The sequence below is a fragment of the Dermacentor variabilis genome, chromosome 5 (genome assembly GCF_050947875.1).
Source record: "Dermacentor variabilis isolate Ectoservices chromosome 5, ASM5094787v1, whole genome shotgun sequence".
In the NCBI taxonomy this organism is placed as follows: Eukaryota; Metazoa; Arthropoda; class Arachnida; order Ixodida; family Ixodidae; genus Dermacentor; species Dermacentor variabilis.
This window is the reverse complement of record NC_134572.1, coordinates 40192532-40213385: the sequence shown is the minus strand read 5'-3', so window position 1 is coordinate 40213385 and position 20854 is coordinate 40192532. Positions and strand designations below refer to the sequence as shown.

Genomic DNA, 20854 nt, shown 5'->3' with positions numbered 1-20854 from the left:
GTTCTAATTTTGTAGACTGAAGTGTATAAAATGTCTACGGACAAATCTCATCTGTAGACATTCTATAGACTTCAGTCTACAAAAGTAGAACTGTAAGCCTATACACTTGTCCATAGACAGTCTATAGACAGTCTATAGACTCAGACTTCTTATAGACTAGTCTATAAAAAGTGTATGGCCATAAGTCTCTAGACTGTCTATAGGCAGTGTATAGACAGTCTATAGACTCAGCCTTTTTATAGACTAGTCTATAAAAAGTGTATGGCCATAAGTCTATAGATCGTCTATAGACAGTCTATAGACTCAGACTTCTTATAGACTAGTCTATAAAAAGTGTATGGCCATAAGTCTATAGACAGTCTATAGACAATCTATAGACTCAGACTTTTTATAGACTAGTCTATAAAAAGTATGGCCATAAGTCTATAGACTGTCTATAGACTGTGTATAGACAGTCTATAGACTCAGACTTTTTATAGACTAGTCTATAAAAAGTGTATGGCCATAAGTCTATAGACTGTCTATAGACTAGTCTAAAGAAATGTCTATAGACAGTCTATAGACTCAGACTTTTTATAGACTAGTCTATAAAAAGTGTATGGCCATAAATCTATAGACTGTCTATAGACTAGTCTAAAGAAATGTCTATAGATAGTCTATAGACTTCATAGACAAATGTCTATAGACTGTCTATGGACTTTCTATAAAAAATTTTGTAAGGGCTGTGTGCATCGCTGTGCGCTAATAAAGGTGTGGTTTTTCATGTGGACTATTTCTGTGTTGCCCTAACGCCTGTGAAATCCAAAAAAGAGACAGAGGCATACACCTAGTCGGTAAGATGTAAAGTTGAACCGGCCAGCTGTGGTCGAACAAGGAGTGTTTCTGGAGCCACCGTCTCGACAAGGGGGCTTGCTACCTCGGCGAAGACAATTTCCCGTGCAGTGACGTCGGCTCTAGCAGCATTCCTTGTTCGACCGCTGATGACCTTGTTGATCGTATTATCCGTCGCCGTGGCTTAACGGCTATGATGTTGCGCTGCTAATCACGAGGTCGCGGGACCGAATCCCGGCCGCGGCGGCCGTATTTCGATGGGGGCGGAATGGAAAAACGCTCGTGTCCCGTGCATTGGGGCACGCTAAAAGTCCCCCGGTGATCCACAAGTCCCTCACAACGGCGTGCCTCATAATCAAATCGTGGTTTTGGCACGTAAAATACTAGGATTCAATTCAATTGAATTTAATTCCTACGCATTAAGACAAAAATGCTGTTTTCTCGGCTATTTTTCTTTTCATTCGACATGCAAATCGTGGCAAGCTTTCTAGCGGTTTTCGTAACAGGAACAGAATAAAGGAGGAGAACAAGGTGTGCCTCTCGCTGGGGATTTATACAATTCGGCAACACAACTTCGAAATAAACGTAAAGAGGCGAGGAAAAACCAACGGTCAAAGCGTTAGACCGGCTTGTATACATGTCTTATATATATATATATATATATATATAAGGCGAGGGGGGTTACGCCACACAAATTATTCGCTGTTTATCACCTACCGGATGGGAACAGGTGGCGCTTGTGGCGCTACGGAAACGAAAAAAAGGAGGAGGCGGCAGCGTGGTGGGGAAGGAGAAGGGGAGGGGGCATCGTAAACAGTGCGCAGATGCGGAGAACAGAGAGTAGTTACACATTCGGGGCGATTTGCGGTGAAGCAGCCCACCTGCGTAAGATAATCGCAGTGGTACGCACACAAAATGCGCGTATCTCACCGTCCGCTGCTAGACCTCACGAATGAACATTTCGGATGCCAGCCGCGGAACACATCAAGCAAGTTGGTGGTTCCGTTGGTCATTTAGCAACCAACCGACTAAGACACATACGTGGAGTATATATCTATATGTGTGTGCGTGAGCCGACATGCGCATTTACTGCAGACGGTGTTACCACGGAACCAGATATTCTTGTTGTATTCAAGGCAATTTACTGAATGAATGAATGAATGAATGAATGAATGAATGAATGAATGAATGAATGAATGAATGAATGAATGAATGAATGAATTCGACGCATTGCAAGTGCCGTAGGCGTTTGTCGCGAGTAGGCGTTTCCACAACTGTCAATTGTCACGTAAAATAACTTAAATACCAGCACAAAGCTACGCCTGTCCGACCGTGCTATGCATCAACTCTGCCAAGCCAGCCTGCGTCCTCCGAAGCGCAGAGGCTACGTATATCCCAAGTCCATGTTTCCTTGCAGTTTTCGTTCAACATCTACATGGGGCATTACAGCACGGCGGCATTTACACTCCGAGCATCACGTGCTTTCTCAATGCTGTCTCGGAACGTGACGGTATACGATGTCTTCCGGCTGGTGTCGTGACGTGGAGACGGTTATATAGCAGACATCGCGATACACTTAAGACCAAAATACCAAATGCCGAATACCATGCCGAATCTTTAAGAAGCGCCCAGTTTTCACAATGCGTTACGCCCAAATTGTTACGCATGCCCATCGCGGAACCACTGCAAGTTAAAAATAAACCAAGAATGCTCCGCATTATCCTTCTGCCCTGAACGCAAGCGACGAAGCCACGTTATTCTCTAGAGAGCATTAAACGTGCGCTTTACGTATTCTTTTTCTTTTTTATTTCTCAACGAGATGGAATGATGCAAGACAAGACGTTATATCCTGCTCGGCGCCCGATGAACCGACGGAGGCGTGGTAGAGATTGCGTTGCTTCGCCTTTTTTGCCGCACATGAGGAAAACGAAGGCGACCCTTTTTGTTTCCGCAATGAAATGTTTGCGGAAAAGCGCCGTGAACGATTCGCTTCGTCGTGCGTGCTGCGCGGCCCAGACTTATCAATCATTACGAATGTGTGCGCTTGTATTCGGGCGGGCTTGCCTGCAGCTGCGTCGTTTAGAACGGGGAGGATCCAATTGAACTGAGCGTTCGGATATGGTGTACAGACGGCGGTTAGGAGGCTCTCTCGGGTGAAAAAAAAGGGAAATTGTCAGCAATAAAAAAAATAAATAGTGTTGCCACAAGGAAGTTGAGCAAACGGTTCCACCGCTGTACGATGTTTGCACAGCGGGCTTCTATAGCGGCGACCTGCACAAGGCCTCGCGAGCAAAAACACGCATGTGAATGTGCGGGTTCAAATTGAACCCATAGACTAAAAATGCTAAGTGAATAAGTTAGGAGACAGAGAAAAAGAAACACCTTTCTTTTGTGGTGAATTATGCGGAACCATAAAAGGGCTAAAAGTACCGTCACTTTATGTTAGTGACACCAATAATTCTCTTTTATTTTCGACAAAGCATGACCTAAATATTACACCGCGTGCTTGCAAGGAAGTCGAGAGAAATGAAAATATAGAAACATTATTTTCACCCAACTTACTAATCCATGAGTTTTGTGTGGAGTCGTGAGTAATATTGAGTGGGCAAATTAAACCTACAAACGACTCTCCAGCAACGTCCCAACAGCGTACGTGAGGATAGGCAATTGCGCGCTTATAATGACTTGTGAAACTAGGCGCTGTCATCACAAGAGTAGGACAAAAAAGAAAAATATCCCGGAGAAGAGAAGGTGGCCTGAACAGACCCCTTCCGTGCTCTCGATTCAATTATCGCCGCCACGCACTGGCGAAAACTACCTCTCCCCTTGTCCAGCCGGGCGCAATTAGAGAAGCGGAAACCAATCCAAAGTGGGCGGCGTTTTCGCTCGATTAAGACAAAGGACCGGACGGAGGACGGGTTGACGGGATGGGAAGGATAATCGAGTCACCCACGGTTTCCTCACTCCACGCAGAGCCAGTATAAGAACGGCCGGCCAACGCAAGCAACCACCACCGTTAGCTGGTGTCAACCAGGAGGCGAGGTTGCCAACCGGGGCGTCACGTTCCCAACAGTAGCACGAACAAACGGAGGCAGGGGCCGTCGGGGCGTCTGACAACACAACCGCCGCCATCGCACAACGCGGTAGCCGCGTCTAAGGACCCCGGGGGAACAATTAGGGGCGCCCCCCTCGCTCTCCTCGTACACCAGCACACGACGCAGGGAGCGGGGGGTGCACCCCTTAATACAAGGGACGGGGCTGGTGGGGATGCAGCAGAGAACGGTTGATAAGCGGAAGACGCTGCCGCGCCTCGCGGTCTGGCAGCGGCGTTGGTCGCCTCGGGGCGAGAGCCGCGGAACAGCAGAGCGCGGGGCCGACTCGGTGGCGCCGCCACTTGCGGCAAGCGCTCGCCTCAGATGTGCGCCGCGGCGTCGTGAGCTCCCGGAGACGAGCGGCGGTGTTTCCTATATACGCATGCGACTGTTGTATACGCTGGTGCATGTACTGTGTGTAGATGCGTGTGTTCATGCGTGCGGATAAATGAGTGAGATAAATAGGCTGGTGAGGAGGCGAGGTCTCCGGCGAGGGACGAAGTATGCTTGTTGCCAGCGTTCGCGTTTGTGAGCGCCTTTTGCAGTCGGTCCCTCGCGAATGCGCGTGCGTGCGTCTGGAGGTCTTCGTCTTCCCCGAAGGGACCCGGCGCATATAAAAAGGAGGGGAACCAGCACCACAGAACTCAGAAGTGATACAGGCCCCGAAGTACGCGCGTGCATCGAGCCATCTGTGAACGTCCGCGTGCTAAGCTAGCAGCGGTCGAGGCCGAGGCAGCTGAGGAACAGTAGTTCCTTGTTTGGGCCGCCTGTACAGGGTACACAGATGTGGAAACACGTGTCCGGGACGCGGGATCAATAGCACGCGGTCTGGCGCTTATTAGACTCGGCATTCACCGCTGCTTTGCCTCGGGCCAGCACGGCGGCACGTACAGGAAACATGAGAGAAAGACAGATTCAGAGAGAGAGAGAGAACGAAAGAAACATCCGACAGAGGATAGGCACAAGCGTCGGTAATGAGAAAAGAATCGCAAATCTGTAGGTGTCATAAGGAAAACGCTGCTCGAAATTTGAGATCGGAGGAGGCGAGCTCATGAACATCACTCGATGGTCTTCTCTTGCTCGGACAAAACGATCTGCTTTAGACAAGGCGTCACCCTTAATAGGGACGGTTTACGAAGCGAGCACATCCTTCAATACGAGACCTCGGCAAATTCTGACCCAGAACTGCGGAGTAATTGACTTACTTCATCAATATTACTCAGTAGTGTTGGAGAACTCAATTATTCCGGTTTCCCATCTCACCTGGAGGCACTAAAATTAGGCGGAGATGAGCCTGCAAATTGGTGCTGCAGACCATCTATACGCGCTAAATACGACCGAGAAATAGATGCCTTCCAGAAATCGCCAGTGTCACTGCGTATACAGAATTCTTGGATGGTGCACGCATAAAGTAATCACCATAGCCGCGCACTTCGCCTGTGGTATGCATGCTGTGCCGGAGGCCATAGCTATTACACTCTCATTCTAGATGAACTCCACGGCTATTTTGGTATTTTCGCTCATCTGTCATCCCAAAACAGCTCCAGGTTCCACAAATTGAGGTGCCAGCCTCCAATCGCAACAGAAACAAAATGAAGCCACAATGAATTCACTCTAGTGTAGATGTCGCGGATACACTCGAGTCACCAGGCTGGACATTTCAGATATTGGGCTTACAAATATGCCCACCGTCTCTCTCTCTCTCTCTCTCTCTCTCTCTCTCTCTCTCTCTCTCTCGTGTGTGTGTGTGTGTGTGCTGACTGTTAAGCGAGTTAGCGTACATTTGCCCGAGTACGTGCTTGCAAATTTGTGTAAGCAGCAAGTGAAAAAGAAAATTAATAAGCGTGTTTGTGCGAGCTGGGGGAGAGGGGAGGTGAGGGAGGTAAAGGACTACAAAGACAAAAACAAGCTCGCGGTTGTCTTTTGGCAAGGGTCCAGCGGAGCGAATGAGTTCGATACGCGCAGGCGAACCACTGGGAAATTGTAGTCCGGCTTCGCGCTGTAGAGTGGGCCGAGAGCACATATACCGTGTAGGCGAAAGTGCGTCCGACCTAATCCAATTTACACGCCGTGTGCGAGGAAGCTATAGGCGTCCCGTGTACAGAGCAAGCCACGCTGCCTGGTGCGTCCGTGGCGCCTGTTTGCCAACGCTGGGCACGGCCGGGGTCAGTCATCGTTTTAATGGCATCTACGGCTACATAACGATCAGGCGCGGTGGCTTTTGCGCACTTATAGTGCTGGCTTGTGTCCGCATGCATGCTCATGTGCGTGATTCTTTGCCATTCAGTTAATCTACGAGCTTATCGTACATGCACCTTGACTCAACAAATTGCCATTCTGCGTCGACGATTGAAGCCCCGCCCGCTACCACTGTCGCGGCGAAATGAGTGATTGCTACTAACGGTTACACTTATGCGAAAGCTATGATCACTGTACGCAACAGGCTTTAACTCAACGGAGGGACTAGCAAGTATCGAAATTCAACCTGCTACTGAATGTAACTGCCTGATCAATGATATAGCATAAACTGAGCAGTTCTTCTACGAACTTCTAAGACTGGCAGTATATTTCGAGTAGGTATTGGGAGCAATTGAGTGTTTACTGTCTCAGCTAAAATTAATTTCAGCACATAATTATTGGTTTATACATAAAGTATGCAATATTTCGGAGTTGCTTGTCACTAAATTTAGACGACATTTGCATAGGGGCATGTTCAGATAAGAACGGTAATCGAGGTCCCATGACCATTTTTTGTTTTCAATGATATTTTTATATCTGATGGGCAAATGTGTCCACACAAAGGAATGAACCTTAGTTTTGCAAGAAACTTCGTAGTTCTCTCAGAAAAAAATCAGATGTCACAAGAGGTGGAGAACGTCGTTTTTGCCACTTCGCAAAGTTGCAAGTTTGGAGCCTCACTGCATGCACAATAAATTTTTTCCGCACATAATTATTTTTTCATTACCTCTTTGCAACATGTACTATATGAACAAATAAAAAAACATTTTTCGCTGTGTCAATATTCTAAATAAAAAAATCGCAAACTTCGCTTCCGGAGCTATTCAGTGCAAGAAAGGCACTTTTCAGGGCAGCCTCAGGGCAAGATGTGTAAATATCTCCACACTTAATCTTTTTCTCAGTATTTTCCAGCTACTTTTACTCACTTTAGGCAAGTTTTGTAGTTTTACACTAGACAGATATTTTTCAATATGGCCTCAAATTTGGCCAAAGATCAAAAAGGTCAAAAAAGTGACAATTTTGCCTTCGATTTAAAAAAAATCATCATCATCGAATTTCATTAAAATTTGCCTGAATAATCCTCAATACTCGATAATATTAGTGTACCAAAAAAGTGTTGCATTATATTGTTTTAAAGTATGAAAATTAATACAAAACTGACTTCATAATTTCAATCCCTCCGATTGCTCAGTATTTTCTCTTAGGATGCGCTTTCGTGAGAAGCTGGATTTAGTATTTTTTTTTTTGTGTGGGTAAATTTTAAATGTTACAGTTGCTGAGTTCATAAATGTAATTTTTAAGTTTTTTTTTTCTCTTACAATCAAAGTTCTAAAGCTCCTATTCGCTTTCGTACTCTTCTAACAGTGGGACTTAAATTACTGTAAGCATATTTGAGAACGTTATCTTCTAGTGACGTGTGGTTAGTGGTCGTTTATGCAAACATTTATTGCACCCGTCGCTACTCTCAAGATGCCTTTAACGAGCTGCCGCCGCTCCATGGATGAACCGCGCTTGGCAGCCGCTCCTATAGCTATAAACGCCCGGCGCGACCCCGAATTTCATAGCACCATGTGTGCCGCCACCGCACCGAGGCTTTAGCCGCCGCTATCATCTTTCCATCGCAACGCACCGAACGCCTGGCAGTTATACCTTAGCCTTGGACCTTCGACCGAGACAGGCCCGATGAGCGGATGTTGTCCGGATCTCGAGTTTCGCGTGTCGTTTTGCAGGCATGGTAGACGGTGGGGTCGTTTTCTGTACTCACGTGGTTTCTCTGCGCTCGAAGGCTCCCACGACAAGCATACTTGGTATCCCAGTCTCAGCTCGTACGCCAGACCGAACCAGCGTCAGTGTCGACGGCGGGCAGCCTGTGTTAAAAATCCATCCATCTGTCCATCTCCTTTTTTTGGAAAAGCAGCCCTGGGCCCTGCATCCGTCACCTGCTCTTCTGTCCTACGATAATCTTCGGAAGCGGTGAGCTTTTGCATTCATGAAGAGATTTCCGCGGCGAACGTTTTGTGCCGACTACTCAAAAAGGCACAAACAGAGAATTGAAAAAGGACGTAATTTTCGCAGTGTAAAGACCCTCAATGTCGCTGCTCTCAAAAAAGTCCTACTTCCCAAAGAAGCTCTCCGAGTACGAGAAAGTGACTTCATCTGTCAGAATTGTTACCGTCGGTTCAAGGAAGACATAGATAATATGCAGGCAGAGTCAACCGAAACATTCGAAGAATTCCGCCCTGGAGAAGAAATCGTAGAAAATTTAAACTCCAGTGTCAGCCTTACCTCCGAAATCTCGCCCCTAAAGCCACCGAACGCTCTAAAAAAACGCCTCAGACTTTCCTATGCAAAGCGAAAGCAGGAAGAGGTGGCAAGAGCTATGGTGACGAAAATACGATCAGGGATACAGGCAGCATATAATATCCCAGAGACTTCGCGTGCGTCACAAGAAAAGTGTGCGCAATGCAGCAGCTGGGAAGACAACCTACATGCTGCCTACAATAGGTGTACGTCCTTTCAAGAGCGTTGCCAGCTGCTGACACTGCTACCACGCAACCTAACCGTGAAATATGTGCAGGAAATTATTCCAGAGGCAACGAGGTACGTTATTCAAAAATCGAAGAAGATGGTGGATGGAGAAGGCGTATGGTCAACACAGGAGCGATATACAAGATGTAAGCTACAACACGAAGACATTACCACCGTTTTAGAATATTACACCATGGATGAACTCGATTGCTCTAGACAGACACCGAACAAAAAGAATGTTGTGAGAATCGAAAAGGAGGGAGAGAAGGAATGGGTACTTAAACGGTTCATGACGCGGTCCTTGCGAGAATCATTCCGCCTCTACAAGCAAGCTCACCCTGCCTCCCAGGTTGGCCTCACAAAATTCATATCCTTGCGTCCTAAGTGGGTGAAATGCTCGCCACAGTGGCAAGTGTGTGTTTGCGTGTGCTGTGCAAACTTTCAGTTGTGCCTCGTGGGACTGCAGAACGCCTCCGGAAGGTCGCTTTCTCCCGATGATATGCAGAGTCTCTGCGTATGCCAGGAACCTACTGCGTCATGTTTCCTCAGGAATTGTGAGCACTGTCCACAAGATGACATTTTCACTTTGGAAAATTTTGATATGAGCAGCGAGGACGAGGTGTTGATTGCTTCATGGGAATACGGTGCGCTAGTTAAAAAAACTCTGACCGCTTCATCATTTATGAGAGAATTTCAAAGAATGACCATGAAATGGATTCCCCACAACTATATCAGATCTGTGCAAGCAAAAGCAATACATGAAGAAAAAAATTGTATTGCATTTTCATTTCGCCGAAAACTGGACAGTTGTGCTTCCAGACGCAGTACAAGCGTACCATTGGCAGAAGAAGCAGGTCACCGTGTTTACCTGCGTTGTCACGTCAAGAAAATCGACTCGCAGCTACGCCGTTATTTCCGACGATATGTCTCATGATTCAGCTCATGCATGTTTGGCTCTGTCGAAAATCAAAGCACATCTCGAAGACAACGCGCCAATCTACACTAAGGTAACACATGTGAGCGACGGGGCTCCCGCTCACTTCAAGAATAAATATCAGTTTCATGAGCTAGAACGCAGTGAATGTCAAGAGACGAAATGGATGTTTTCGGCCACTGGACACGGCAAAAATGCTTGTGACGGCGTTGGTGGGCTTGTGAAACATCGAGCATCACACCACAACTTTCGGAAGCATGCAAGTGAGGCCATACAAACAGCCAGCGGGTTCGTGGACGCAATTCAAGGAACGCTAAAGAACATCAACATTCTGGAGCTCCGACAGAGGGAGTTTGCAGACTTTCGCGAAATGAAGAAGGAAGAATGGAAAACGGCAAAGAAAGTGCCGGGAGTTCAGACGCTCCACATGTGGAAGTATGTTCAATCAAATGAAGGCAGTGCATCCTACGTGGCCTCCACCACTGCTTCGGAATGGAAGAGACTGTGATCTGGTTTGTGCTTCGGGCTGGACAATATACTGTGCGCATACCGAAGTCAACTGCTGCCATTTATTTCTTGTTACGATTTTCTGAATTGCACTCTGCAGATAAAGCGGCATACCATTTGTAAATTGTGTCCCGATTAAAACTCCTGCTGATTAAAAACCTTGCAGATAAATTGTCCCCCTCAGAAGACGACGTTTCGTCTCCTGACAGTGCTTTGTAGAACCATTGAACACAGAGGTAAACAGATGCAGGTCCGGACACGTCGGCTTCAGAAACACATTAATATTCATTTTTATATATAAAAACTTTTCTTAGCACCGATAAATGATCTAATATTTTTAAAGAATTGATTACATACCAATGTAGCTTAGGATGATAAATTAGGCAATACAAAAAACGTTTGACCGCCGCCAACGCGTTCTTGAGACATCAGGTGAAATCGCGAATTTATTCCCATTTTGACGCATCAAGAACGCCGCTAACAAGCGAGTAGAAGCTCTACAAACATTAAGGATCATTCGGATATTGTGGTAAATAAAAGGTAACCAAGTTCAGTGATTGCTAAAACAAATTTCTGAGAGTTACTATTTCTAAGAGGCAGTAAAAACAATTCTAGATAACAAAAACATGGACTCAGTTTTGTATTCATTTTTATACTTTAAAACAATATAATGCAACACTTTTTTGGTACCTTAGAATTAACGATTATTGAGGATTATTCAGGCAAATTTTAATGAAATTCGACGATGATGTTTTTTTTTAAATAGAAGTCAAAGTTGTCACTTTTTTGACGTTTTTGATCTTTGGCCAAATTTGAGGCCATATGGAAAAATATATGTTAATTGTAAAACTACAAAACTTGCCTAAAGTGAGTAAAAGTAGCTGGAAAATACTGAGAAAAAGATTAAGTGTGGAGATATTTACGCATCTTGCCCTGAGGCTGCCCTGAAAAGTGCCTTTTTTGCACCGAATAGCTCCAGAAGCGAAGTTTGCGATTTTTTATTTGGAAGATTGACACAGCTAAAAATTGTTTTTTTATTTGTTCGTATAGTACATGTTACGCAAAAGTAACGAAAAAATACTTATGTGCGGGAAAAATTTATTGTGCATGCAGTGAGGCTCCAAACATGCAACTTTGCGAAGTGGCAAAAACGACGTTCTCCACCTCTTGTGACATACGATTTTTTTCCGAGAAAACTACGAAGTTTCTCGCAAAACTAAGGTTGATTCCTTTGTGTGGACACATTTGCCCATCAGATATAAAAATTTCATTAGAAACAAAAAATGGTCATGGGACCTCGATTACCGTTCTTATCTGAACATGCCCATAGTATAACAATCACGATGACTAAGTTATTTTCCATATTCTAAGCGATCTTCTCATTCTGTAAACTTGTTCAACAACATTCTCTTTGTGTGTGTGTGTGCGTGTGTGCGCGCGTGTGTGTGTGTGTGTGTGTGTGTGTGTGTGTGTGTGTGTGTGTGTGTGTGTGTGTGTGTGTGTGTGTGTGTGTGTGTGTGTGTGTGTGTGTGTGTGTGCGCGTGCGTGCGTGCAAGCACGCACTCACGCGCGCAGAGAAAGAAAGACTTTTGAAGCCAAAAGCACAGAGTTTAGGCAACTGCCCATCATTTGCGAGAACTACGGAATTCTGTCACCTCTGAGATTACTGACAGCAGCAGCCACGCGCGATCTCGGAGGCTATGAGTGCACCGCCGGCGCTTTTCACACGCAAGACGCTGCTTCACAGCCTGAGGCAACCGAGAGCAACAATGTCGCAACGCTCCAGCGTGCGAGCAAGAACACTATCAAGCACAACCAGCCGACGCATGCAAATGGCGGCGGCCGGGTCTTTAAGTGCACTGTAAACAGGAGCGAGAGACGCCCACGAGCGACGGCATTGCGCGACCGACGATTGTCCCGCGCACGCCATTTATCGCGTGCCGCTCGACACTGAATGCTTGTCGCGACACGTTTGCCGATAAAATTATACGACCGCAGCATTGCGTCTTCCAGCTTGGGGCCCGCGTATAGCGCGGCATGTTGGTACTCTTTAGCACTATGTAGAACTGCGGTGAATAATGTGTATCAGCATATGCGCCAGTTATGCATGCGATTGTGTAGTAACCTGTCAGCTGACCCCACGAGTTTCCACACAATCTCGTCAGGCGTCTTCCGTTTTCGGTTCTTCTGTTTTCTTTCCATCAGCTGTGTAATGCGAAACTTATATTTCTTGGTGCCTTTTTGTAGTGCGTCGATGTAGAACGAGATGGCAAAGATCAAAGCGTATGCTATGAGCCCTAATTTCAGGATGCGTACAAGTTATGCGCTGCAGAGGTTAAAACTTGCGCTTGAATGAGATTGTACGAACACATCCTACTTTACTTAAATGCATTATTAAGCTATGGTTCGTCATATAGTTCATTTTCAACAGAAATAAATATTTAGTTTTGAAAGTCTGTTTGCCTTTGCGAATGCAATATTTAGCGGAAGGCTATGCGCGCCGTTAAATATCCACGCGTTGCAATATGTCGTCAATCATGTGGAGTCATTCTGCTCTGTAGACATTGCTGCGGGACAAAGTGACCGTTCTTATATTTGTAGACCAGCTCAGATAATCTGTTATGGTGGAGGAAAAAGCCGTTTCCTTCAGTTATTGGCGTCCACAATCAAATAATTTTTTGCAGCTCGAAATAGCCTTACAGCCTTTAATTTTCGTAATTTGTTCTCTCTCTCAGAGACACACACGCACACACGCGCGCTCAAGTTTGCACGATTACAGCTGGATCCCGCTACACCCATCTTTTTAAGTATTTGACAAAACCTGCAGAGACTTCGATGACAACGCTGCTATCGAGGCATCCTAGTCCTGCAAGGCCGCACCTGTTGCGCGAAGCCATAGGAGAGACGTTCCACCAAATTGCTGCCACTCAACTGGCTTCAATAAGAGCTTCTGGTTCCGCTCCGACAAGAGTCATAAAACTGGCAGCAAGAAAATAATAATAATAATAATAATAATAATAATAATAATAATAATAATAATAATAATAAGACAGCGATGGCTTGAAGGAAACGTGCAGAGAGTTGGAATAGGAGGGGGGGGGGGGCGCTTAGAGGAAGGGGTGCAAAAGGATAGGTGTACAGGTGAGGCTACGAGATACGACAAGCGTCCCAAACCACAAACACGCCTCGTTTTTACAAAAACTGTCATCATTTTCAGCGAGCGTGTAAAAATACAACGCAGCGCGCGCACAACGTTCGCGGTGAAAAAAAAGGGGGGAGGGGGCGAGGGGGGACAGACGGAGGAGAGGGCGCGTAAGCCTCCCGTACGCGGTGTGCATAGAGTGGAGTCGCACGAGACAAGCCAACGACAAACTGACTCTAAATATAGAGGCTCCTCGGAGGCTTTACTCTCCAGAGGCCGTCAACTCGCGAAACTTTATCCTCCAGCGGAACAACCTCGGCGTTTCGCTTTCTCTTCCTCTACTCCTCGCGTTCTGTTTTATTTTTTTTTTCCTTTTATGGCTACACCACCCGCCGCCTATGAAAAACGGTTCCCCGAAAAGGACGCGAGGCTTCGGAGGGAGGCCAGAGCCGAATTCCGATGTCGGAACAGTGACACCTCCGACAATCGCGCCTCCCGCGTCTGGGTATGTGTGTGAGGAATGGCGCGACAGGCGAAAAGCAGGCGGATGCGTTACAGGAGACCAGCGTCTTGCAGCAATGTGTCGTAGTTTAAAGGATGCAGTCTCCGGCTGAATGTGCTCCGGGATCCTTCCGAAACTCCTTCTTTCTTTAAGTTGTGGGAGGCTAGACGGACGACCGGGCGGCGACTAGCAAACAAAGCCATTCTATGCTATATAGCTAGGCGCACGAGATGAACGACCGTCGTCGCCCCTTCGCCCTGTAATCACGACAGCCGTGAGAGAAAGAGAGAAAGAAATCCCCGTGACGGGGGCACCGTTCACGGCAACCGGTGGTATTCTCGTCGCAACACCGCGTCGCACACGCCTTGCTTCCATAAGAGGACGTACTCGGGGAACAATGGATGGAGCGAGCCGCAGACGGGCCGCGATGAAAGGCGGTCAAGGGGAGGGGACGAGCGTTCCGTCTCGAAGCCCGGCCATCAGCGTTGGCATTTAGAAAACAGGCTACCCAGGGCATCTCCGGGTCGATCGCACACCGCAAGCCGGAAAAAAGGATTAGCAAATCTGGCACCGCTTTCGAGGGTTCTTATAGTTTCTCGTTATCTTCTCCAGCATCGAAACGAACAAGGATACTTCCAGGGGACGTATTCGTTTGTCCACAGCGTCAACAGCGTCAAAACTATCGCCGTTGCTTCGTCGGCAAACGGCTATTGCTTATGCACTGTGTAGCATGCCTTCTCTAGAACTGATGACCCTCAAAAGACCGGTAAGCTGGCCACAGCTTTCCTTCGCCCGAGCAGCGGTCTGCAGTACCGAGTAGACAGTCATGAAGCAGCAATGTTCGCGTATGAGGTGACCTTTACGCTCTGGCACACGACAGTAAATTTTAACTATATATATTCGAATAACAAATGAATAGCTGGCAAATTCCTCTAGCGGGAGATGCTGTTTGTTATGAGTTTATCATCGCGTCAGCAGCTACTCCTATCTCTCACTTACTTTCGCGCTTACTTTCGCAAAAATATTAGTTTACACTCGTTTCGCTCATAGTCTGGGTACGCGTTTTCACAAACGACTTTATCAAGGACACAGCGCGCACTGAAAGCATGTGTAACGACAGCTATAGCACGCAATACCTCTCATGCGGAATAAGCAAGCGAACAAGCAATAATCCACTAAGCGCTGACGTATACGGCTGAATTCAAACGGAAAGTGGTTTCAAATCCCGCAACAATCCGTTGAACGCCAGAGAGCGGCACATAGATTTGCACCAACCCTGCCTTCAGTGGACCATCGGTGTTACATTCTATTGCCACCGAGAGATTCCGAAGAAAAACTCGAGACACTAACCCCGAAGCAGGCTTTGACAGACGTGGCTGAGAACGAAGACCTAGGTTGATAACATCAAAGGGATACGACAGAAGACTCGTACTTCTATCAATTTTCTTCATCATCTACTCCCATTGCATGTTCAAACTCCCTTCGCAGTTCTCGTGAAACTACGGTCGTTCAGGTCACGTGAAGCGTGGCAAAGGCACTGCCACGATATCACACGGGTGGTGTACTGTCCGCCGACGAACAAGGGGAGTAAAATCATAAATGCAGAGAGAGAGAGAGAGAGAGAGAGAGAGAGAGAGAGAGCACAGTGAGATCTAAAAGGGAAAAAGAAGAAAGAAAACGGAGAAGAAATATAATACGCGCAAAAACAACCTGCTATGCCTCATCTTCTCTGCGTCGAGAACAGGGAAAGGGCAAAGCGAGGGTCCCGGAGCAGACGTTTCCCCAGTGAGGGGGCCGGGCGAAGACAGGCCCTTTTGCCAGCGGCGGTCGTTTCCGTTCCGCATTGTCTGGCTGGGGGCAGCCGTAATGGGGTCGTGGGGTGAACGCTTGAAATCCGTTCACCTCTGCCGCGAGCGAGCGAGAGAGATGCCGCGCTAACGGATTCGCCCGGGCCCCGCCACGGTGATGTAACCACGAGGAAGGAGAAGGAGGAGGACCCACCGACCGCGAAGGCGGTGCCGCTGACGCGGTGCTAATCAAAGGGACGGAGAAGTAGAGAGTGTATACCGAAGAAAAGACTCCGCAGTACGGTGTAGGCCTCTTACATCCTCGTATATAACAAAAGAAACTGGCGCACAAAAGGCGGCGAAAGCGCGCGAAGTGTGGAAGGCGGGAAGAGAGACCGCACCGCCGAGCAATGACGCATGCACGCCGAGCGCGAGACGTCGTGAAAACGAAACTGCTGCAGGAAGACGCCAGGAGTGGCAACCGACGGCGAGAACTACGGTAGAGCATTCGGAAATTCACGATCGAAAAAAGAAACAGTAAGAGCAACTAGTAAGAAGCCATACAATTTCTCCAGGGACACTTCATTAAAACTGCTTGGTATACTAAATCATAGCATTTATTTTACTGATTACTGCTGCATGAGTAGATAGAGGGAGAGAGTATGTGTGAAAAGGCAGGGAGGTTAACCAGAGTTAGTTCCGGTTAGATAGCCTGAAAAGGGCAAGGGAGATAGAAAAATATAGAGTAAGGGATATATATATATATATATATATATATATATATATATATATATATATATATATATATATATATATAGAGAGAGAGAGAGAGAGAGAAACGGAGAGGAGCCCGAACGAAACCGCCAGGACAATCACAAGGAAACACAAATAAAACCACAAATAAACAAAATCAAACGTAAATAAAATCTCAAGTAAACCGCACGCACAATATAAAGGCGGCAGGCGGCGTTCTGAAACTTTATCACGGAGGCTCGTAGACAATAGGAACCTGAGCAGCACAGATATTGTATTCCTTTGCTGAATTACTTTGGCAGCACAGTCATCCACTATCAAAGCAGAAAGTTTTAGGACGAGTATTGTACAGCACATTGGGATCACCCAGTAGCCCGCAAGAAACTTTTCCTCCAGAATCGCGCCAAAATTTTATAGCAAATTTTATCGGAAGTAAATTCATTCATTGAAGCAACGTCACTGGCAGTCGACAAGCGACGGCAGACTCGGGCATGAATCCTCTTAAGACTTCGCGAGCTGCAGATTAAATAACAGACGCACAGAGGGACCACGAGAGCGCCTAGAAAAGGAAACACGAGACCCCCTCCTTCTCCTTTCCTCGGGTTTATCAAATTACCAAGGTTTAATTGTCGCGACAATTCTTTCCGTTCTTCGCAGACCGGAGGCAGTACACGCTTTCCTAACTGTCAAGCCCAGCGCGGGAATAAATGGTCGCCGCAATTAACTGCGACGAGCAAAGCACAATTACAGGGAAGGTTGAAATTAACTTCGTTATATGGTGCCCTAGACGGCTGTGCGCCATGTCAGAAAATTTTCGAAACAGCGCGTCGGTATAGGATTAGGCGCAAGAAGGATAAAAGACTGTGCGAAGGGTAGCGCGAAGGACAAAACTGCCGCGAGTATTAAAAACAAATAATCATAAAGAAAGCGAAGACTGGCTCAACCCCGTCGAAACGATGATGAAAAGAAATCAAGCAAGGCGGTGCCCGACGTGAAAAATAGGGGGCCACAAATTGGACGAATCGGGTAGGCGTCTAGGAGGGGCTGTTTGATTGGTCTGTTCAAACAGCGAGCGCGTCGCATCCCTTAGCCGCCGCCGCCTCCTCCGAAAGCCGACATTACGACCTGGCCGCTGGCGCCGTATATAGTCGATCAAGACGCCTTGCACGCGGCTTCGTCCCCTCCTTCAAAGACAAGGAGCACGAAAAAAAAAAAGTAAGCGGTAACGTGTATAGAAAACGTGCTGCGAAAAAGATGCGAAGAAAGAAAGAAAACTTGTAGGAAGCAGGGACCGCGGTGATCCCACAGTCAAGAATGTGGCTGGCCGGCAAACAAAGCCGTCCCACCCACGTTTGCGCGGCGCGCTCTGCCGCACTTGAAAGCAAGCTCTCCGCAATCAAGATGCCAATTTCGATTTGCCTTCCAAAGAGACGCCAGCAGGTCAGTCAGGCGGGCCTCCGTTTGCTCTCTTCTTTTTCTGTTCCTCTGTTTCTCGCCCAGTTTTGTGAACACACCCACGAACAGCGAAACCTAAAGAAGTAAAATGAGTGAGACCACTTTCAAAGAGAGTAGAAATAAAAAATCCGTGTGCCTGAGTTTGAATCAAAGGCGTGGCGGTCGAAGCCGGCCAACACCGAATAAGGCCGAGCGACCAGGAGTAGCGCGGATAAGCCTTGCCCAGTTACGCGTCCAATTGAATGAAGGGGCGCCAAAGTGGATCGGTCGCGTCAAATAAGAACACGCGGATGTCTTCCATCGCTTCTTTCTCTCGCTCTGTTTCCTGCATTTTTCTCTTTCGTTATTATTGCCTACTTCCAAGACAGGCTACCATGCCTTGCAACAAAGCACGCCGGCAGGACGACACCATGGCCTTTCGTCTTGTGGAAACAACGCCGCTCGGAGACGGCTGTACAAAAAAAACCGGAAACAGAACAAAGCGAGCGCGTAACCAAGAGAGAGAGAGGGAGAAGAAGAAGAAGAAGAAGAAGAAGAAAAATCCAAGAGAAAACACAGAGAGCGAGAAAGAGAGAGCAAAAAGGGAATGTGAAAATACCCGCGCGGTCATGTCGGTCGCAGAGGCAAACGTTCGTATCACACGAGCACCGCTCCCAAAGTCTTGTCAAGTTCGCGACATCCTCGCGTGAGTTTCCGCTCGTTTCGCGATCCCGTTTGACCCTCAACGAGAGTCGAAGGAAAGGATAAAAAGAAAAAGAGGAAAGTAAAGAATGTCCCTCTCTCGGCGGGGTCCTCGCTTCGCGACCGCATCGCTCCGTTGCCGCGCAAGAGCGTTGAAAAAAACGAACGAATGAATGAACGAACGAGTCGTTCCTATATCTCTTCTCTTCTCTCTCGTGCTCCGCGTTCCCGTCTTCTTTCTGTAAAGCAAACGTTCTTTCGCGGCAGCACAGGCAGCCGAAAGCGGACGGGAGGAATTTAGAAGAAACTTCGATAGGGAAGGAGGCACTGATCTCCGTCGGCCGTCTTTTGTTGGAGCTCTTCGGTCGAACCGGGTGATAGCTCGATAAAACGTGCTGCAGGCGCCGTTTCCAAGCGCACTTCAAGGGACAAGACACGGGCTCTTATACTGGACGGCTGTGCCCTTGCCCCTGCGAATTACGTGTTTCGTCTGCCGCAGCGTGCGCGACTCGTAGTACGCTGCTTGTTCGCTCAGGCCTTGCGCATAAGTTTGTGGGCGCTGCGGAATAAGTTGCATGAGAGACATCCTAGGCGCCAGGAGACTTTCGTACTGTTGGTCACTAGTGTATTTGAAACGATGTTCGCAAAGCCACGTTTACCTGCAGTATAGTAAGTAGTAATTTGTTCTTCATTGAAATAAACAAACACATAAATAAATAAATAAATAAATAGATAAATAAATAAATAAATAAATAAATAAATAAATAAATAAATAAATAAATAAACGACGGCAACTTCTCGTGACTGCACGGCAACTGCATGTCGAGCTTTGGCTGCTGACACCTGAACGGCGGTCAGCAATGGGAGATGCGAGTAGGGGAGTGAAATGAGAGGGAGAGGGGATTTAGAGCAAGGAGTGTATCATTTGCATATATACAACGCAGCAACTAGATAATAGCTATCCATAGATCGCTTGCAAAGTGACTTCCTCGAGAGAGTTCACCTGTAGTCGCATAAGCCAACCTTAATCCGTCCGGAGCACTCCACCACAGCATGCCTCATAACCCACTGCAGTTTCGGCACGTTGAACCCTAGAGTGATTCATTTTTTTTCTTAGGTCTACCGAAAATCGCGGTTTAGAAGCAAAGCATTGTTACCGCTAAGATGGGGGACTTTGCTGCAGTCGACGGACATTTGCGGAGAACTTTCTTGTTTCGGAACCATAACGTCACGATTTGTATTTGCCCCCCAAAAAATTTACGCCAGGGGGATAGCTTCGCGCTTCGGTAATATCCCAATCGCGGTTTCGCGTCTGAGTCACGTGACCTAAATTAAGTCGCACAGTCACCGCGCGGCGCTGATTGCCCCAGTGGACGGCCGGCATGGCAAGCGTCGCTTCCCTTGTAACCATAGAAGACGAAATAGGGGGGAACATCGCGAAATAATCACAATATGGGCACAAGAACGTTTTCTCGGGTTGTGTGGTAGCTACTTTGAAGGTAAACGTAGTGCGCAAGAGCGAAAACACGATGAAAACGCTTGTGTACCACGCTTTCGGTGCATGTTATAAAATCCCAGTTGGTGAAAATTATTCCGGAGTTCTCTAGCTACTATGCCCTCCATAATCCGCTGTGCAGTTTCGGGACGTTAGTAAAGCTCCATAAGCTCAGAACACCATGAAGATGACTGCGGAGAAATGCTCCGCCGTGCCGTTGTATACGTATATCGACTTTGCCACCGCGCTTTTCTTGCGCCTGTACCTTTACCTCCAAGAGGAACTTGGGGCGTGAAGAGGGAAAGAATAAAGTGCAGCGCTGCAGTTCACCTCGTGCGCTGAAGCACATACACGCCCACGTACGGCCACGCATACTGAATAACTGTACTTCATATTTGTGACAGAGAGCGGCAGAGTACTAAGGCAGTCCCTTATGAAAGGACGTTTACGAAGTACGGCCCGGCGAAAGCAGGCGGCAGCGAGTCTGTAGGGCTCTCGCACTTCCCGATTCCCGCCCGAAGACGAGATCGGCAATGCAGACGAGCAAAGTCCGCGCGCAGCCGGAGACTACATCCACAACGGCGGCGGCCTCTGAGCACACTATCCACACAGGCGGCGACGCATGGATGACAACCGGAGGCCCAAACGGCTGCGGTCGGTTTCGTATTTTGCCCCGCACGCACGCAGCGTGCACCCATGCATGCATGCGGACCGGATTGTTCGCCTGCACGCGAACTGAGCCGCCGTGCTGTGGCTGGATGCTTCGAAACTGCGGCGGCGCAGCTATGGTTTGCAGACCGCCGGAAGTGCAGCGAAAGAGGGAGCGAAAAAAACGAAGACGCGAAGATAAAGTGATGCGAGCGGAGAGGGTGAGGCGGACGTGCTGTTTGGAGGGTGCTATTTCGCAC

The 20854-nt window shown here is 47.5% G+C and overlaps 1 protein-coding gene and 1 pseudogene across 5 annotated transcripts in view; one reads left to right on the top strand and one right to left on the bottom strand.

Annotated features, from left to right (window-relative positions):
• Positions 1 to 20854, bottom strand: part of rols (zinc-RING finger and ankyrin repeat domain-containing protein rolling pebbles) — a 312403-nt gene that overhangs the window by 213745 nt on the left and 77804 nt on the right. The gene's annotated exons all lie outside the window — the stretch shown is intronic.
• LOC142582084 (uncharacterized) lies at positions 8761 to 10132 on the top strand (annotated as a pseudogene).